The following is a 7451-nucleotide window of genomic DNA, read 5'->3' as shown; positions in this document are numbered from 1 at the left end:
AGTCCACTTGGTAGGCCGACCTGGCAGGGTGACTCGATGAATGAACTTAAAGAGTTGACTTGGTGAGAGTAATTTGTGGGCTGACCTGGCGGGGTGACTTGATGAATGAACTTAAAGAGTCGACTTGGTGGGGTGACTTGATGAATGCACTTGAAGGGTTGACTTGGTGGGGTGACTCTATGAATGGACCTAAAGATTTGATGTGGTGAGAGTACTTGGTGGGATGACTTGATGAAAGGACTTAAAGGGTCAACTTGGTGAGAGTACTTGGTGGTGCGACTTGATGAATGCACTTGAAGAATCAACTTGGTTAGAGTACTTGGTGGGGTGACTTGATGAACAAACTCAAAGAGTTGACTTGGTGAGAGTACTTGGTGGCTCAACTTGATGAGCAGACTTAAAGAGTCAACTTGGTGAGAGTGGGCCTAACGGGGCGAGGTGGTGAGTTGGCGTAATGGGGCGAGTTGGTTTGGTGACTTGGCAAGTGGAATTAGAGAGCCAACATGGTGAGGCGACTCACAGAGTTGGTTCATTGAGATGACATGGTGAGCTGACTTGGCGAGTTGACCTGGCGAGCAAACTTAAAGAGTCGACCTGGCAAAGTACTCGAGTCGACTTGGTGAGGTGACCTGGCGAGCAGGCTCAAAGAGTCAACATGGTGAGGTGACTCATTGAGTCAACATGGTGAGGTGACTCATAGTGAGGAGCTATCCTTGAGGTGACTTGGTGGGCCTACTTGATTAGTCAACTTGGTGAGCCGACCTGACAAGCTGACACGGTGAGCGGGCTTAAAGAGGTGATGACTTGGTGGGGTAACTCGGCAAGCCAACTTATCGAGGTGAGATGGTGAGTCGACTTGATGAGTTGACTTGGTGAGCGCACTTAAAGAGTCAACTTTGTGATTTGACCTGGTGACTAGGTGACTTAGGGAGCTAACTTGGTGAGTGAACTTAAGGGGTCGACTTGGTGAGGTAACCTGAATAGTCAACTCGGTGAGCTAACTTGGGGAGCTGACATGGTGAGAGGTCTTAAAGAAGAGGTGACCTGGTGGGGAACCCTGGTGAGGCGAGATGGTAAGTCATCTTGGTGAGTTGGCTTGACAAGCTGTGAGCGGACTTAAAGAGTCAATTCTTGATTTGGCAAAGACCACATGGTCAGATGACTTGGTGAGTTGACCTGGCTAGAAAAATTGGCAAGCAAAATTATAGAATCGACTTGCTATCCCCAGCCAGGATCGTACGCCTGGGTCGACCCAACTTGGGTCACCCGACTCAGTCACTGCAGCCTCGGGCAACCCGACTGGGTTGCTAGAGTGGGTTGACGAGGGGAAAAAAAATATAAAAAAATCATGGGAGGCCCTGTACATTAAAGAGCCAACATTGAAGGATCAAAAAGCAATGTCACTATGAACGGTTGGCTGCCACAAGCCAGTTATCCCTGTGGTAACTTTTCTGACACCTCTAGCTTCAAATTCTAAAAGTCTAAAGGATCGATAGGCCATGCTTTCATAGTTTGTATTTGTACTGAAAATCAAAATCAAATGAGCTTTTACCCTTTTGTTCCACATGAGATTTCTGTTCTTGTTGAGCTCATCTTAGGACACCTGCGTTATCTTTTAACAGATATGCCGCCCCAGCCAAACTCCCCACCTGACAATGTCTTTCGCTCAGATCGGTGCACCTAGACGCACCTTAAGGCCAAAAATAGGGGCATTGCCTTATCTTTGCCTCATGGAATAAGTAAAATAATGTTAAAAGTAGTGGTATTTCACTTGTGCCCGAAAGCTCCCATTTATTCTACACCTCTCAAGTCATTTCACAAAGTTGGACTAGAGTCAAGCTCAACGGGGTCTTCTTTCCCTGCTGATTTTGCCAAGCCTGTTCCCTTGGCTGTGGTTTTGCTAGATATTAGATAGGGATAGTGGGAATCTTGTTAATCCATTCATGTGCATCACTAATTAGATGATGAGGCATTTGGCTACCTTAAGAGAGTCATAGTTACTCCTGCCATACCAGTTCTGAGTCGACTGTTCGCCGCCTAGGGAAAGCCCTCCGAAGGGGGCGTCCTGCATCCGTCACCCGATCGACATGCGACGGCCTGCCCTCGCCACAAGAGCAGCTCGATTAGGCCACCAATAGCCCACATGTTCAGGGTGCAGACCCCTAGGCCTAGCCCTTAGAGCCAATCCTTTTCCCAAAGTTACGGATCCATTTTTCTAACTTACCTTACCTACATAGTTCTATTGACCAGAGGCTATTCACCTTGGAGACCTGATACGGTTATGAGTACAACCAAGCATGAACGGTACTTGGTCCTCTAGATTTTCAAGGGCCACCGAAGGTGCACCAAACACCACTGGATGTACGGTGATCTTCCAGCCGCTGGACCCTATCTTCGGTTGAACCGATTTCAAGGTGGGCAGGCTGTTAAAAAGAAAAGATAACTCTTCCCGGGGCCCCTGCCGATGTCTCCAGATTTCCTAACATTTCCATCTGTCGCCATATCCCAGTTCAGGAATATTAACCCGATTCCCTTTCCATGATCACACAAAGTGCGCCCTTGAAACAGGGTTTCCCTATCTCTTAGGATTGACTAACCCATGTCCAAGTGTTGTTCACATGGAACCTTTCCCCACTTCAGTCTTCAAAGTTCTCATTTGAATATTTGCTACTACCACCAAGATCTGCACTAGGGGCCAGTCCACCCAAGCTCACGCCCAAGTTTTCACAACAACCCCCGCATCCTCTTAATCATTAGAGCCTGGCACTTGCCCTAATGACCGATTATAGGTTGTGTACTTCAGCGCCATCCATTTTTGGGACTACTTGATTCGGCAGGTTAGTTGTTACAAACTCCTTAGCGGATTTCTACTTCCATGACCACCATCTTGCTATCTTAATGAACCAACACCCTTTGTGGGATCTGGGTTAGCTCACAATTTGGCACCGTAACTCGGCTTTCGGTTCATCTTGCATCGCCAGTTCTGCTTACCAAAAATGGCCCACTTGGAGCTCACAATTCTGTGGCATTGCTCAACAGAGCAGCCATGCCAACTTACCTATTTAAAGTTTGAGAATAGGTCGAGGGCGTTACGCCCCCGATGCCTCTAATCATTTTCTTTACCCGATAAAACTCGCACGTGAGCTCTAGCTATCCTAAGGGAAACTTTGGAGGAAACTAGCTACTAGATGGTTTGATTAGTCTTTTGCCCCTATACCCAAGGCAGATGAACGATTTGCACATCACTATCACTATGCGCCTCCACCAGAGTTTCCTCTAGTTTTGCCCTGCTCAGGCATAGTTCACCATCTTTCGGGTCCCAATAGGTGTGCTCGCACTCGAACCCTTCACAGAAGATCAGGGTCGGTCGACGGTGCACCCCCCGAGAGGGGATCTCACCAGTCAGCTTCCTTGCGCCTCGCGGCTTTTCCCAACCTGCCAACTCACACACATGTTAGACTCCTTGGTCTGTGTTTCAAGATGGGTTGGATGGAAAGCCCGTTGGCCAGCACCACGAGTGCACAGTTGCCCGAGAGCCCACCATAAAGGCGCGCGCTTTGCTCCTCGACCACTACGACGGAAGTATTTGTGTGACTAGAAGGTTGCACTTTTTTCGCCGCGATAGCCCATGCTGGCACGTCCCCCAAACTGAGCAGCAGACTGGCTCACACCATTCTGCATCTGATCGAGGCACATCGCCGGCCTCCATCTGCTTCCCTCCTAGCAATTTCAAGCACTCTTTAACTCTCTTTTCAAAGTCCTTTTCATCTTTCCCTCACGGTACTTGTTCGCTATCAATCTCTCACTCGTATTTAGCCTTGGACAGAATTTACCACCCGATTAGGGCTGCATTCCCAAACAACTCGACTCGCTGACAGTGCCTCGTGGTGTGACAGGGTCCGAGCCCGACTAGGCTCTCACCCTCTCTGACGCCCCCTTCTAGGGGAGTTGGGCCTAGTCCATCACTGAGGATACTTCTACATACTACAATTCGATAGGTGCGGCCGTCGATTTTCATGCTGGGCTCTTCCCAGTTCGCTCGTCGTTACTAGGGGAATCTTGGTAAGTTTCTTTTCGTCTGCTTATTGATATGCTTAAACTCAACGGGTACTCATGCCTAACTTGGGGATGTGGTAGAGATGCAGCAATGCCCGCACTAGGGCGGGCCGCTGAGCCCAGAATAAAGTTCCTCGTGAGGAATCATTCGATCGGCGCAAACCAACACTGGCCTTTGTGAGCCACCGCTCATCGCGACGGATCGACGGACCTCGTGCTCATTTCAGTTGACTGCGCACCACTTGCAGACGCGAACGACCATCTCTGCTCCTGGCTGGGGAGGCAAAAATTTTGTAGTGCGATGCCCAAGCAGACATGCCCTCGGCCGAGGCCTCGGGCACAACTTGCGTTCAAAGACTTGATGATTCACGAGATTCTGCAATTCACACTAAGTATCGCATTTCGCTACATTCTTCATCATGGCGAGAGCCGAGATATCTGTTGCCGAGAGTCATGATTTTGTTTTGTTTTTGTCTTTTGGCAACCCAAGCGCGCAAGGCACTGGCTCACATTCATTCTTTGGATTTCTAAGGTGCGCGATGCACCCGTGTGTTGGATGTTGACACATCCCAAACCTCGAGCACCCAATGGGTGTGACAAGGAATGTTGTGGTGTGTCCCCGCCCCATCACCTCGCAAAGGTGGGAGGCAACGCATGGGAGAGCCGTGTCAGTGGACGGGGCCCCTACTCCACAAATCATGTGAGTGCACCCATCCTAAACACAAAATGCTCCAAGTGATGAGTCAACACACCTGGGCAAGGAAACGGGGGGTTGCAAAAGTCATGACTTGCCACCGTCGAAATGACGGATCCCTGGCACAGTGCCGCACACATGATCAGACCATGAAATCTCAATGGAGGATGAGTCTTGGACCACCTCTAAACTACAACCGAGTAGATACCTCTTGCTCTGCTATGGACGTCGTTCAAAGGCACCGATCCTAATCCAGATTGCATCCGAGTCTCTTCTTCGCCCTGCGGGGAATCCATGCTTTCGATCATGGGCATTCGATGTGACCCTCAACCTCGACGGCACTAGACCCATAGCTTGGCCATTTAGCACATCACTATAGGGCTGAGTGTCTGCAAATCGCCAAGATTTCAGGGGCGGGGAGGAGGTCAACTCCATCCCCTACACGATTCAGGGTCTCGAACCGACAATGATCCTACCGTAGGTTCACCTACAGTAACCTTGTTACGACTTCTCCTTCCTCTAAATGATAAGGTTCAGTGAACTTCTTGTGATGTTGCCGATAGGAACTGCCGTGGTCATCATGATCTGAACACTTCATCGGATCATTCAATCCGTAGGAGCGATGGGCGGTGTGTACAAAGGGTAGGGATGTAGTCAACGCGAGCTGATGACTCGTGCTTACTAGGAATTCCTCATTGAAGATCATTAATTGCAATGGTCTATCCCCATCATGATGCAATTTGGCAAGATTTCCCAAACCTTTTGGGGCAGGGAGAGAAACTTGTTGGTTGCATCAGTGTAGCGCGTGTACAGCCCAGAACATCTAAGGGCATCACAGACCTGTTATTGCCTCAAACTTCCATGGCCTAGGAGGCCATAGTCCCTCTAAGAAGCTAGCCGCGAAGGGGAACCTCCGTGTAGCTAGTTAGCAGGTTGAGGTCTCGTTCGTTAATGAAATTAACCAGAAAAATCGCTCCACCAACTAGGAACAGCCATGCACCACCACCCATAGAATGAAGAAAGAGCTCTCAATCTGTCAATCCTTTCTATGTCTGGACCTGGTAAGTTTCCCCGTGTTGGATCAAATTAAGCCACAGGCTCCACTCCTGGTGGTGCCCTTCTGTCAATTCCTTTAATTTTCAGCCTTGCGACCGTACTCCCCCTGGAACCCAAACACTTTGATTTCTCAAAAGGTGCTGGCGGAGTCCTTAGAGCAACATCCGTCGATCCCTGGTCAGCATCGTTTATGGTTGAGACAAGGACGGTATCTGATCATCTTCGAGCCCCCAACTTTCATTCTTGATTAATGAAAATATCCTTGGCAAATGCTTTCGCAGTGGTTTGTCTTCCATAAATCCAAGAATTTCACCTCTGACAATGAAATACGAATGCGCCTGACAGTCCCTATTAATCATTACTCCGGTCCCAAAGGCCAACGAAACAGGACCAGACTCCTATCGCGTTATTCCATGCTAATGTATTTAGAGTGTAGGCTTGCTTTGAGAACTCTAAATTTTTCAAAGTAACGACACCGAAATTGTGACCCAGCTAATTAAGGGTAGGAACACGTTGCCGGCAGAAGGGATGTGAGGGCCAGTGCACACCCAGAAGGTGGATCGACCATGACGACCCAAGGTCCAACTACGAGCTTTTTAACTACAACAACTTAAATATACGCTATTGGAGCTAGAATTACCGTGGCTGCTGGCACCAGACTTTCCCTCCAATGGATCCTCGTTAAGATATTTAGATTGTACTCATTCCAATTACAAGACTCGATGAGCCCAGTATTGTTATTTATTGTCACTACCTCCCCATGTCAGGATTGGGTAATTTGCACGCCTGCTACCTTCCTTGGATGTGGTAGCCATTTCTTAGGCTCCCTCTTCAGAATTGAACCCTAATTCTTCGTCACCTATCACCACCATGGTAGGCCTCTATCCTACCATCGAAATTTGATAGGGCAGACATTTGAATGAAGCATCGCCAGCACAAAGGCTGTGCGATCCGTCGAGTTATCATGAATCACCAAAATAGCAGGTGAGCCCATGCCGGCCTTTTATCTAATAAATGCATCCCTTCCAAGAGTGGAGATTTGGTGCACGTATTAGCTCTAGAATTACTACAGTTATTCGAGTAGCAAAGTACCATCAAAGAAACTATAACTGATTTAATGAGCCATTCGCAGTTTCACAGTCTAAAATAGTTCATACTTAGACATAAATGGCTTAATCTTTGAGACAAGCATATGACTACTGGCAGGATCGACGAGGTAGCTTCTAACAACGAGGGGACCCCCAAGACCTACTATAGCCAAGGGATGCCTGCCGCGATGGGAAACTGAAATTTGCATTCGCTCCGTCATGCATCCAAACATAATCTGCCGCACAAGCAACAAGAATGACATTCACAGCACATGCAGGACTCGCAATGCTCAAAGATTTCACACAAGAGGAAAGTGTCCCATCGTCGATCGGAGAGGGCTGAACAGGGAGCCTTGGTTCACAGGCACCTGGGAAGAACATCCCGTATGGAACCCTTTACCCTCGAACTCACTGTCGCCACTACTTAGAAAGAAGCCTTGAGTCTGTACGAGATGGCACCGTGCACATAGCCACCTCAATTGTAAGGCCACTTAGAGACATCCATTTCCCAGGCATATGCCTCCTACATGCCTGTTGAGGTACACCTGTACAGACAA

The 7451-nt window shown here is 48.6% G+C and overlaps 2 non-coding genes and 1 pseudogene across 2 annotated transcripts; all 3 read right to left on the bottom strand.

The window, feature by feature from the left end:
• Window positions 1–2244: 2244 nt before the first annotated feature.
• Window positions 2245–4108, bottom strand: LOC149548642 (25S ribosomal RNA; annotated as a pseudogene).
• Window positions 4109–4355: 247 nt separating this feature from the next.
• On the bottom strand, window positions 4356–4509 carry LOC149548641 (5.8S ribosomal RNA). The gene has a single exon (XR_016354945.1). It is a non-coding gene; the product is annotated as a 5.8S ribosomal RNA (ribosomal RNA).
• Window positions 4510–5214: 705 nt separating this feature from the next.
• Window positions 5215–7025, bottom strand: LOC149548640 (18S ribosomal RNA). Its single transcript, XR_016354753.1, has one exon. It is a non-coding gene; the product is annotated as an 18S ribosomal RNA (ribosomal RNA).
• Window positions 7026–7451: the final 426 nt, after the last annotated feature.

Source organism: Cupressus sempervirens, chromosome 7, assembly GCF_028749045.1.
Source record: "Cupressus sempervirens isolate cs-2001-9-10 chromosome 7, ASM2874904v1, whole genome shotgun sequence".
Classification (NCBI taxonomy): Eukaryota; Viridiplantae; Streptophyta; class Pinopsida; order Cupressales; family Cupressaceae; genus Cupressus; species Cupressus sempervirens.
This window is presented reverse-complemented; position numbering and strand designations above follow the sequence as displayed.